This window comes from Arachis duranensis, chromosome 8, assembly GCF_000817695.3.
Source record: "Arachis duranensis cultivar V14167 chromosome 8, aradu.V14167.gnm2.J7QH, whole genome shotgun sequence".
Taxonomy (NCBI): domain Eukaryota; kingdom Viridiplantae; phylum Streptophyta; class Magnoliopsida; order Fabales; family Fabaceae; genus Arachis; species Arachis duranensis.
In genome coordinates this window covers 1,457,553-1,471,321 of record NC_029779.3, presented here as the reverse complement: position 1 = coordinate 1,471,321, position 13,769 = coordinate 1,457,553, and the positions used below count along the sequence as shown (strand labels likewise).

At 35.2% G+C, this 13,769-nt stretch overlaps 1 long non-coding RNA gene and 1 pseudogene across 1 annotated transcript; both read left to right on the top strand.

Moving 5' to 3' along the window:
* Nucleotides 1-5,150: 5,150 nt before the first annotated feature.
* LOC107460007 (uncharacterized) lies at nucleotides 5,151-5,660 on the top strand. Its single transcript, XR_001586390.3, has 3 exons — nucleotides 5,151-5,297; nucleotides 5,389-5,443; nucleotides 5,532-5,660. It is a non-coding gene; the product is annotated as an uncharacterized LOC107460007 (long non-coding RNA).
* A 1,934-nt stretch (nucleotides 5,661-7,594) lies between these two features.
* On the top strand, nucleotides 7,595-10,715 carry LOC107459990 (purple acid phosphatase 2-like; annotated as a pseudogene).
* Nucleotides 10,716-13,769: the final 3,054 nt, after the last annotated feature.

Genomic DNA, 13,769 nt, shown 5'->3' with positions numbered 1-13,769 from the left:
AGTTGAATTTAGCTACTAAATAACTTAATTAATCATGTAACATTATCATATGAGTCTTTTATTTTGTAATTTTAAAGACAAAATTCTTCTTATTATTATAAGTAGAAATTTGTGATTTTCAATCTTAGAGTAGTATAATTGTGTCCTAAACTCGATTAATTAATAGCTTTTCAGTATAGATACATAAAAATTAAAAGAAAAATCATATTACACAAACTTACAAGTGGTTTTGGGTTGCATATTGTCACAGCTTTAGACATACTTCAATTTTATCGTGTCGGTATTCGGATTTACTCAACTTCTTGAGTTAAGACTAAGTCAACCTAACTTTTAGTATTTAGTAAGAAAGCTAAGAACACAAGAGAAAGAAAGTTTTGGTGGAAAGAACACTTTGTTACTCAAGTGTATGTTACAAATGACTCACACTCCCAGACTCTAACTCTCACCCCCCTATATATAGTCATTCACCTCCTCAATGGATGGTTAAAATTAAATCTAATCAACGGTTTAGATTGATCATCTAGAACATTCACTACAAATATCTGTCTTACCATATTTTTCTAAATATTTCTAGATTATTTCATAATACTATTCATACTTCTATATACATTCACACTTCTAGATTATTCTATTACCTTCCAGTGTCTTCTAGAACCTTCTAAGGTATTCCAAGACCTTCTAGGACATTCTAGAACATTCCGAAACCATATAGAGCATTCTCAAACACTTCAGAAAACTATATAAACACCGTTAAATCTAACATTCTAAAATTTACCATGACATTCTCCCTCACCTAATGCGCAGACATCCTCGTTCCATTCTGTTTATGATAGCGCTCTAGGTGTTCTTGGAATTGCCATAGATCTTCACGAGCTTTCCAGTTAGCTTCGGTTATCGAGAGTCCTTACCACTTGATCAAGTATTGGATACTTAGTGGTAGTTCTCTTCATCGCATGATGTAATTAGCTAAGATCTCTTCGATTTCTTTATCAAAGGATCTAATCACCACAGGCAGAGCACTACTCAAGTCACCTCTACTCGGTTCATCTTGGTCTTCATGATATGGTTTAAGCATACTCACATGGAAGACGGGGTGGATCTTCATAGAGAGAGGGAATTGTACTTTGTAAACAACCTCCCTAACACGTCCAATAATCTCAAATGGCCTTTTGTATTTTCTAATTAAGTCCTTATGAACCTTGCAAAAGGATTTGAATTATTATGGAAGAAGTTTAATCATTACCTTGTCTCCGACTTGATAGCTTGCATGTCTCATCTTCTTATCTGCCTATTTCTTCATCCTCTTTGCAGCTTCGTCGAGATATGAACGAGTGACATCTGCTTGTTCTTCCCATAACTTAATCATATGATAAGATTTAGGGCTCTTCCTTGAGTAAAAGGAAGAAAGAGAGTGTATGTGGTGTAAGCAGCTATTGTCCGGTCACAATCTCGAATATACTCTTCCCTGTGAACTCGCTTCTTTGCAAATTGTATGAGAACTAGCAATGTCTAAGAGTTTTGTCCAATCCTTCTGATTAGCACTTACAAAATGCCTCAAGTAACACTCGAGTAAGGTATTCACTCTCTTAGTCTGCCCATCGGTTTAAGGATAGAAGCTTGTTGATAAATGGAGCTCCAACCCAAGGAGTTTGAACAGTTCTGTCCATAGTCGTCCTGGTGAAGCGTGGATCTCGATCACTAATGATACTCTTAGGCGATCCCCATTATTTCGCTACATTTTTGAAGAATAGTCATGTTGTTTCCTCTGCAGTGCAGTCCAGTAGGGGTAGGTATAAAGGTAGCATACTTCGAAAATTGATCCACTACCACAATAGATCCAAACCCCTAGGACTTTGGTAAGGCAGAGATAAAATCTAAAGACATACTTTTTCATGGTCGCTCTAGCGGTGGCAGAGGTTCCAACAATCCACTTAGTGTCTTGTTTTTAATCTTATCTTGTTGGCACACAAGACAAGTCTTCACATAACTCTCCACTTCATCCCTCATTTGATGCCAATAATAGAAAGATTAAATAAGTGCCAAGGTCCTTCGTTGACCTTGGTGACCAGCCAATTTGGTGACGTGGAATTCTTTCACTAGCTTTCTCCTTAGATTTTTCTACTTGGGGACGTAGAGTCTTCTCCCTTTGGTGTAGAAAAGGTTGTCTTCTAGCCAAGATCATTTAATCTTACCTTCTCTACCCAATTCTACTAATTTCTTGGCTAATGGATCATGATGCAACCCTTCCTTGATGGTATGCAAAATATCTCCTTCGACCATGAAAATGGCTGCCAACTCAGCCTTGCGGCTCAACGCATCTGCTACCACATTAATCTTGCCAGGCTTGTATTCAAATTCGAAATCAAACTTAGCCAAAAAATCTTGTCACCTAGCTTGTTTGGGGCTTTACTTCTTCTGAGTTTGGAAGTAGCTTGTAGCCACATTGTCTATCTTGACGATGAAGTGTGAACCAAGCAAGTAGTGATGCCAAGTTCTCAGATAATGCACCACCATAGTCATCTTCTTTTCTTGGACAGCATATTACCTTTTTGTATCATTCAACTTACGACTCTCAAAGGCAACAGGATGTCCTTCTTGTATTAGAAACCCTCCAATAGCATAGTCAGAAGCATCAGTATGAACTTCAAACACCTTTGAGTAGTCAGGCAGTGCTAGTACTGGTTCTTCTGTGATAGTAGCCTTCAACTCATCAAAGGTCTTTTGACACTTCTTTAACCATTCCAAGAGAGATTCTTCTTGAGAAGATCATTTAATGATGCAGCCGTGGCAGAGTATCCCTTGATAAACCTCCGATAGTAATTAGCCAACCCAAATAATTACCTCAATTCAGATACCTTGTTTGGTGGCTCCCACTCTTTGATAGCCTCCACCTTTTCTTGATCCATGCAGAGAGTTCCATCTTTAATGATGTGTCCCAAAAAGTGGACTTCGTCCCTTGAAAAATAGCACTTTTCCTTTTTTACATCTAGGTTATTCTCTCGTAAGATCTTGAACACGGTTCGTAAGTGTTCTATATGTTCCTCCAAGGTATTGCTATAGACAACAATGCCATCCAAGTAGACCTTTACAAATCGATTAAGATCAGGACGAAAGATCTCGTTCATCAAGGTACAAAAGGTTGTAGGAGCACTGGTTAAGCCAAAAGGCATCACCAACCACTCACTTAGTGCAAAAAATTTTTACCATTGAGTCAAGATCATCAATTGATAATTTAATAATTTTGTTTATATGAAAATTGATTATATGTTTTTAGTTATATATAAATATAATATTATATCACAATATTTTATTTGTATTTGTGTTATTAATTTAATTTAAGGCTTTTATGTAGAATTGAACATTTGATGGTTATGTTGTTTTATGGGACGATTGTGTTGTTTGTATTGAATTTTTAATTTGCATGCTTATTAGGTTTAATAATATTGCATATTTGTGAAAATTTACAAGTAAGGTCGGATACCCGCAAGTAGGATAGGGTTGAGTTTTAGTAACAAATTCAACCCACGGGTAGGGTTAGGGATGGGTTCAAACCCGTATCCTACCTTACCCATTGCTACCCTTACATTGTTGAACAATACACTGAAATTTAGGGAGATATTTCTACAAATTTAAGGTTCAAATGTACATACAGTTGTAATATAATTGGTCCCATAATGCAGTGTAGTTAGTGACTACAGCAGCTGCTTATCGCCAATTAACAGAGTAATAATGACTGAAATATAAAATTATTTTCTTACTGTTAGTAATTATTTAAGTGATTTAAATATAAAATTAAATATGTATTAATTATGCTTTTTCTTCTTTTTTTGTATATAGTCTTGAAAATTCAACCGTTTCAACTCAGAAGTCACATATATTGTGGGCGACAAAGAGTAAGGATAGGGAATAGAGAGAGAGGCTATCAAAATAGGGTTTTTATTCTCCTTATTCTTTCAAACCCTAAACGTTTCTTTTTCATTTCAAAACCCTAAACCCACAGGACACTGGCAAATACTAAACCCTTGGCTATGTTTTCTTCGTAACAAAATACTAATTTTTTACATATCAAACAATATTATAACATTAATCTAAAGGTAATTTATGTTTAAAATCACATTAATTCAACAAGACATGTTAATATTTCAACATAGCATCTTAAAATCTCAATGCTTAATGTTTTCATGTTAACCAAATGATTTACTTACTCACGTCATCCTTAATTAACATCATCAAAGCACAACATCCTCGGCGAGAATTTAACCCTTTCGTCAGAACACACATAAGAATTCAATTTCCATTTCGTCATTATGAAAATCTTCTAAATTCTAAATTATTGTTAATCGCTCTTTTACAGTTGATTAAGTGTTAAATATGTTTCACAATTAAAAATAATTAATTTTGATGCTTGTTATTTAAAAATAATATTTTTTTCTCTATATATATAAAAATATAGTTACATATTTGTATAAAAAAATTATATTTATAATTATAAAATTAACTTAAAATTAATTTTTTAGAACAATTGAATCTTCTTCTTATTTATTAATCACAATATTAATAATTTCTCTAAATTTTTTAGGCCCACAATATAATCACTAAACCCATCTAAAACTACTCTTCATGGTCTAAAAAAATCTTTCATATACACTATATGATACAAGAAAATTACAAGGTCTAAAAGGTAATTCAAATTCATGTCAAGTAGGACCCGACCTAGTAAATTAACCACATGTTATTAGATTTAACTAAGGTTTAATTATTCTGTTGGTCCCTATAGTTTCGCAAAATTTTTAATTAGGTCCCTATACTTTTTTTCTTTTAATTGAGTCCTTGCAACAAAAGTTTTTTTTAATTGGATTCCTACACTTTTTTTCCTTTTATTTGGGTCTCTGCACCAATTTTTTTTTAAATTGTGTAAACCCTGGTTAAATTAGTTAATAAATTAGTTTTTAATAAGGAGGATTAGAAATGTGAATATTATATTAAATTAGGATAAAACTCATCGAAACGAGAATTTTGACACCAATTTCGAAGAAAACGGTCCAAAATTGGACCGAACGGGCCGAACCGGACTGTCGGTCCAACCGGACCCACACTTTTAATGAGCCCGAAAGCCCTTCTTCTCCATTTCACCAGCTGCAGCGTGAAAATGCCCAGGGAGGAGAAAAACACTCCCGAACCCTTACGGTAACATTCCAACTCCCGTAACTTCTCCGTCTGAGCTCCGATTGCCGCACCGTTTGCGGCCACGCGTCCACCGCATCGAGCTCTACATTTTTACCGGAACAATTTTATTGGTAACTTGTTTAATCACTCTCAGCTTCATCTTCCCCCAATTTTCGAATTTAAAGTGGGAATATTGAATTTCTTTGATTTCTGATGTTTTAGGATCCAATTAGCTTGAGAGAAACGTTCACTCTTGCTTATGTGAAGCTTGGGTAAGGTGAGGATACGATAATTCTATTTTATTTTCATTGAATTTGAGCTTTGAGTATTAAATTATATATATATGTGTTATGAATGTGTATTAGGTTGTGAATAAATAATTGGAGATTGAAATTGTGAATACTGGAACTTGGAGGAAGCGGATTAGTTAAGTTTTGAGGGGCTGTCTTGGTTTTGAATAAATAGCTTTGGTCGTTACGTGGAAATTGGCTAAGGTATGGTTTAAGTTTCTTGCATTTAATATATAATGTTCTGTGAAAACATAGGCTAGATAACCATAGGATAAGTTAGAATGCAGGTATATGTTAATGTTTAGTAATTTATTGTCAAGTATATTTGGTTGGTGCTTGTGGATTAATTGGTGATTTGGTGAATTATTGATTTGAGGTATAACCATTGTGGAGGTTGTTGTGATAATGAGGTATTTTGTGTTAAAAGCCTAAGATTTGTGAACTATGATTCTTAGTTGAATTTTGGTTGTTGGATTTGAATATTGTATGAGTTTAATTGTTGATCTGAGGTAGATTTTTTGTGGAGATTGTTATGATAATGAGGAAGGATATGTTGAATTGAAAAGGAAGCAGGTTTGGACCCAAAAAGGGTGGCAAAGTCCGAGTTTTAGAGGAGATGCTGCCGAAATTTTATAAAAAATTAGAGATTTTGTTTATATGATTATTTAAAACAAAATTAGATTCAAAGGTTATATGGTTTGTTTTTGAGTTATTAAGAAAATGAGTATGTTTTAAGTTTGATTCATTTAGAAAGGGATGAATTATGTTTTGAAATGGAACTATAGATGGACGGAAAGAGACCTGTGATAATGAAGGATAAGGATTGAATATGATTGATGCGGAATGGGATGTGTGATAATGAAGGATAAGGATTGATGTATGATGATGAATGAAATGCGATTGAGAATGATGTTGAAGTTGATGAATTATAATTGAATTATTTATATTGGCTTATGAATTTGAATAATCTGAGATACGAGATTCCCTGGATTAAGTGCCGTGGCTTGCCACCACGTGTACCAGGTTGAAAACTCGATACTCTGTTGACCCTACGACGTAAGTGTGTGATCGGGCACTATATAAATTCCCGGGAATGTTACCCTCATTGAGTATTATTGATTATTTGAGAAAAACTATGCATAGACTCTTGGGGATGCACGTCGGGGGACAGTCTAAGTACAATTCAGACTTGTCGAGTTGGCTGGATAACTGACAGATGAGCCTCATCGGCCATAGGACAGGCATGTATCATATGCATATTACTTGAATTACCTGCTTGTGCTTTATTTGGGTGTGCCTAAATGTACTTGCCATGTTAAATGTATATTTGTTATCTGCAGTACTTGTAACCTTCTTGTGCTTGCCTTTGTTTGTTTACCTGTCTGTGAAAATGCATGATGGAGTTGGAGGTAAGGAGGAATGACAGAATGGGATTTAGATTTAAGGTTAAGTTAAGTTAGGTTTAAATATCCTTAGTAAACCACCTTTTATGGCTTCTATTTAATACTTTAAGCTCTATAATCTGAGTGTCGGCGTTCTAGGATTGCCTCTGGCATTCCCAGGACCTTATATATTATGTGCATGGCACCTTTACCATGCTGAGAACCGGACCATACTGTGTTGTTGTTTTCAGATGCAGGTCGAGAGACTCCTCGCTAGGCATTTGGAATCTTGAAGCGGAGTAGTTCTGGGTCATTTTGGGTTTACTGTTTGTATGTATCGAGAGACATCTCGTTAGGCGTCTGGACCCTTGAAGCGGAGTGGTTACAGGGTTATTTTGTTATGCTATGATGTGTATATATATACTTGGTTTTCTCTCCGCATAACTTGTTCTTTTGATCCTCCTAGAGGTTTATGGAGAGGCAGGATTGTGTATAGGTACTTTTGGGTTCTGGATATGTATGTATATATATGTAAATATTCTCCGGCCAGTCTTGACTTCGCAGGCTGAGTTAGGAGCTTGTTATTTTGTATCTTTGGCACTCTATTCCTACTTCTGTTATCGTATGTTTAATAGTTATGGTTTCCTTAGCACGCAGGTTAACCCGTTCCTTGAGCGTTGCGCTTTTATTTTGCGATTTTGTTTCCTCTTTTCTTCGCGGCTCCTAGCATATTATAATTCTTCTGCTATTATATGTACTTATTTTATTTTAGAGGTCGTAATACCACACCACCTCTGTTTTACGGCTTAAGCGTAAAGCTTAGCGTGGTAGGGTGTTACAAATTGAGTCCCTATAAAATTAAGCCAATTACTGCTAAGAGGGACTTAATTGAAAAAAAATGGTGCAAGAACTCAATTAAACGGTAAAAAAGTATAACGACCTAATTGAAAATTTTTCGAAACTATAGAGACCAACAAAGTAATTAAACTTTTAACTAAATCATGCTTAATTCTATAACAAACACCTACTCTTTTAGTGTTTCCCACCTAACCACCTACAGAACCCCTGCAATGTTGCAGCGACTGTCCAAAGTCTTTATAGTCTAACGTGACTTACTCTCAAATATTCTTTCACATCAATATGACATGTGTTTTCTATAGGTGTAGAAGAAATTTTTCTTCTACACCGTAACATTCACTTTCAATAAAATAGTGAATAAAAATAGTATTAGTATAATAGCAGCCCTGTATTCATAGAAATGCTGCCCTATCATAATCTCCAAATTGAATCTAATAACTACCCTTAATACCAAAAAAAATACCTTCTAGACATATGTCCTTCCCCCTCATTTTTTTTGGTTCATTTATTTCCTTCCCTTCATAACATTCCTTTTTCCCTAGCCGTTGTAACATTCCTTTCTCACTTTTTTACTTGCTAAAATATCATTTATTTGTTGGCCTGATTGTATCATATCATTTTCGAATATTATCGGTGTTTGTGAAGAAAAAAAAAGTAAGTTGAATGACTACAAGCCCACTAAGAAAGATAGCAGTGTGTAGCATGTGATTGATTATTAATTCGTGGGGACAGTTTGACTTTTGAGAAGCTTATAGTGTGGGCACGTGGCTGACTTGCCACCATTGTAATTTGTAATATAGGAAGCAGTGCGTGTCACTATCACTAATAGTATATTCCAAGTTTCTAAACATTCCATCTTAAATATTCCATCTGTTAACTGCTAACAACCTACTACAGTTACTTTATCATTAATTTAATCATGAACCATACACTAATATAATATCTGGTATGTTTTGAATGAATCAACAAAAAGGAAAATAGAATATCTCTCAATCCCCTTTCTCCCTATAGCTTTACCGGTTTCTACATTTAGTATTAGACAAATTTGCTTCTGCAATGGTGGATGGAGCAGTAAGTTTGTTAGAAATGATTATTTATCACTGAATATGCCATTAGACAATGATGTCTTCCAAGTTTTCAGTGGTTGCAATGCTCCTTAGCAGGTATATATTCCAATTCCTTATCTTCCTCATTCTCTTTCTTTTATTACATCATTTAAAGTTGTGGAATTTGATTGGACATATATAAACAGGTTCATATAACACAAGAAGATCATGTGGACAAATGTATCATCGTCTCTAGGATCACCCCACATGAGCCTAGTTCAAGCTTTGTCACTTACTGGCCTGAGGAACAAGAATCCAATAAATTGTAGGCTCATGGCTATTTCTTTACCTACAAGTTCTTCAATTATACTTCTGCAGACATAAGATTTGGAGGTCAGTGGCTTTAATATCATATTTGTTTAACAATAACATCATCCACTGGGTCTTTGTGGTTACATTTTGTGATTGACTAAAAATAGTTTGACACTAAGTATTACTATGTGGTCGAAATAGGCAACACCACTTGCCAATTTTGGTTCAGAAACCCACCCCCTCTTGGGCCTGATATTCCTTAAACATTTGGCCTCATCGGTAACCTTATGCATGCTTGCTTGCTTATAGTTATAGGATAGACTTGCATGCGCAAACTGTTTTGTTTTGATGTGGCATTATTGACCTGCAGAGGATCTAGGCCAAACTTACAATTCAAACACAACACTTAGCATTATGAATTGAACCAGTTGAAGGGATAGGCAATATTGTATGTTGGAGATATCTCTTATACAAATGAGTGAACTGACTATCCATTTTATGATAACACCAGATGGGATACCTGGGGAAGGTTCACTTAGAGAATTGCTGCCGATCAACCTTGGATTTGGACTGCAGGGAATCATGAAATCGATTTTACTCCTCAATTTGTATGTTAATCTTAATGTTATATATACATATACTTGCATTGACTAAAGCAAAATTACGACACAATTTTTGTAAGTGAATCCTATGCATGGTGAAACTAGAGCATTCAACCCTTATACATCTCGCTACCATGTACCAAACAAAGCATCAAGGAGTACCTCTCCATTGTGGTATTTTATCAAGAGAGCTTCACCTTATGTCATTGTTATGTCTTCTTACTCAGTTTTTGGTAAGACTAATGGTTTGCCAGCACTATTCACAACATCACAGATACACAATATCATGTTGGTTCTTTTTCTTTTTAAAGGAAAATATACTACTCAATTCAAATGGCTTGAAAAGGAGCTACCCAAGGTGAACAGAATAGAGACACCTTGGCTAATTGTTCTTATGCATTCTCCAATATATAATAGTTATGTCACTCACTATATGGAAGGGGAGCCCATTAGAGAAATATATGAGAAGGGATTTGTGGAGTATGAAGTGAATCTTGTATTTGCTTGCCATGTTCATGCCTATGAAAGATCTGTAAGTTCTTTCTGACATAATCATCTAAAAATTCACTTGATTCTCACTAATGTTAGTGCTATGCATCATTTTACTAACAAATCTTTGATGCAGGAACGTGTGTCAAATATTGCATATGATATTGTAAATGGGTTGTGCAAATCGATCAATGACTAATCTGTCCCTGTTTACATAATTATTGGAGATGGAGAAAACTTAGAAGGATTAGCTACTGCGTAACTGCATATGGTCTCTTATGATATTTTTTTTGTAATTTTTCTTGAAAATACCTGCACTCAGTAGTTTAATTTTGTGCTTCAATGGTGTGGTGCAACATGACTGATCCCCAACCAAGCTATTTGGCATTCCGTGAAGCTAGTTTTGGGTATGAAATTCTTGACATAAAGAACAGAACTCATGAATATTTTAGTTTGAACTGTAATCAAGATGGGTACTCTGTAGAAGCTGATTCTGTATGGTTGCACAACAAATATTGGACTCGCTCATCACAATTAGAAGCAGCTTCTAATCACGCTGCATTTTGTTGAAATAATCAAGGAATAAAAATAGTATTGTATGGGGTGTGGAAAGTTCCCAGAATCTCGAGTTCCAAGTGGGTTACCATGATGTGATGTAATAGGAACACAGTTGTCACTGTTTTATAGTCTATGTATAATTTTTAGTCATGAAACATTAATATGATGCGTATAAAACGGTTTTGTTAGGTAAACAATAACTTTTGTTCACAATGTGAATAATGGATTCTAAAAATGATTCAATAAAGTAAAAAAAATACTCCACCCAAAATTACTTCTTAAATCCTAACATTAGGATAACCATCTGCACACTTAATAAATTGAACATCCAACATATGTATTGTTTACGTTATTTGGTATTCTCATTGGCTCCTTATATATTGTTTACTACATATACCACTTTTTATACAGACAAGTGGAAAAGAAAATTGTACCCTTTACAATAATGATAGAGGTGATTAATTTTGGAATCATTCCCTTAAACAAAAACTGCTTACATTACTTCGATTATTTGTGAACTAATTCCCACATTGGAGAAAAGAATAAAGGAGTAACATATACTAGTATTATAAACAAAAATTTAGCGTGTGCTTTTTGGCTCATTATTTTAATATGACAATGAAGAGTGTATAACTCAGTATTTTGGAGGTTTGAGGGGTTAATATAGTATTGTGATGGCGTTACTTTTTTGACGTTAAGGGGAATAAATTGGACCGTCCGATTTCTTTGCGACAGAAAAGAAAAAACAAATTGACGGTCCGATTTGTGTGTGAAAATTTTTTTTGAATATGTTAATCGGACCATTTCATTACCTGTAGCTAAAAATTTTAATTCGTATGTTACTAAAATCAGACGGTCCAATTTGATGGATGCTATAATTTTGAATTCATATATGACCAAAATCGGACGGTCCGATTTTAGTTCTTTATAAAATTTAACCCAGTTGAAATGCGGTCAGACCGTCCGATTTCTGGTTTTATATATACCCAACATTAGCTGAAGTCTTCATTTCTTCTTCGTCTCTCGATTCTCTCTTCTGAAATTCCTTTGGTTCTTTCTTCTTCTTCATTCTTTTGATAGCAACTTCTTCTTCATTGTTTCGACAACAACTTTACTAATATTGAGAGCGTTTGATGTGAATATATCATAATGGATGATAGAATGATGTTAAAAGTTTATTATCATGGTCATATTTTGTTACAAACAGCTAAAGGAGTGAAATTTGTGTGAAAATTCGTTAAATATCGTTATTCCATTCACATTGTCGTTTGAAGAATTAAAAGGTGTAATTTGTGAGAAAATAGATTCTCAAATATCTAGGAGAGTGTCGTGCATTTTTTACAGGTATCCTATATCTGTATTTGGTGGATTCATTTAGTTTCAAACCAAATATGTAACCGATGAAGCGAGCATGTAAGATATGCTTTCAGTGTTCATGGAAACTCGCTCACAGATATCATTCATCGAGCTGTATATTGAGTTCGAACAATCTGAAGCAGACCGAAATATTGAGTTGAAAGATTATAATAGTGACAACGAGGAGGAGTTCGAAAGTAACTATAAAGTCGTTGATCCAGGTGGAGACAAAGATGAAGCTGACGGCACTATACAGACAGATGTGGCAGGGGTGGCAAATGCATTAGTAAACTTTAATATTATTATTACTATTTACATTAAATTAAATTATTTAATAAAAAAATTTACATAATTAAGATGACCAAGATAATTAACAATTTATAATTCTGGACGATTAACATCTTTTATTCTTGATCTCCTTGGCATTATTGATTTTTATTTCTCCTCCTTATAACAACTTCTTCTTGATTTTTGGCTCAATGGAAGAAAGGGAAGGAAGAATGGGGTTTTTGAAAGGGATGGATGGCTGGAGGATGAGGTTCTACGCGAAGTGAGGTATTTGGGATGGATGGTTGGGGTTTATGCGTTTTGGAAAGGGGTTCACTGGCTGGGTTGCTGCATGCGTGACAAGTGGCCATTGGTACGCAAATCGGATGGTCTAATTTTTATACCTTCGAAACCAATAATCGGACCATCCGATTACTCTCTCTTAAATCGGACCGTCCGATTTCTTCAGCGCCGCCATCACACCCCAGTAAAACACGCTAGACCCCAATAACAAGGGTATATACACCATATGCAAACGCATGACAAGGAAAACTCCGAATGACACGACCACGTGACAGATGCCACGCAGCAGAAATTACAGAGAACGCTCCCAGCATTCTCTTGATTTTACTTACACTACTATCCTTAGCTCTAGTCTCCATGAGAAATACAATAGCGAATTTTATCTGTTTACACAGATGCAAAAGTTTCGAAACTGTCGCGGGGCCGCTATCCCTTGATAGTTCCAACTAATGATGCTCATGGCTGAAGGTGGGACTTGATAAAGCCCGCCTCCTCGGCCATGGATTTGTTTTCTGCTTTACCTTCCATAACTCAGTTCTTATCCGCTCCTCCAACGTTCTCCTCCCTGTCTCCACCCTTGCCTTCTTCCTTCCTTTGCTTCTTTATATTCACTGCCACTTTAATGTGCTTATCCTCTGACTATTCAGAATTAGTCAATATTAATACCTCATCTTCATCTCTTTTCCTTTTCAGGTTTAGACCGATCTCCATTTTTTTCACTAGTTGTATCTCCCACCCTATAACTTCAGATTTTGTCTTTTATTTTCTATTACCCCATCCTTCTTCACTTGCCAATTCAACAAAGTAATCCATTCCTTCCTCAAATATCTACAATTTAGGATCCTTCTCTTTCATACTTATCTCATTGATGATCGGTTTCCTATACATCCACTTTTCTAATGTCCTTTGTTGTTATTCATCTTCTTGTACCTCTTATTTCCCTTTTCCTTTACATGTATCTGTGCTTCTTTTGCCAATCTTATCCCCTTCTACTTTAGCAAAGTTTTTTAGTATTTCTCTGATCATTCTTTGTTCCGTGCCTCCTACAGCCTTGTCTCCCTTTTTCAGCACTTTATAACTATTAACTTCTTGCTCCACTTGTTGAATCTCCAGCCTATCTCTTTTTACCTGCTGACTAGT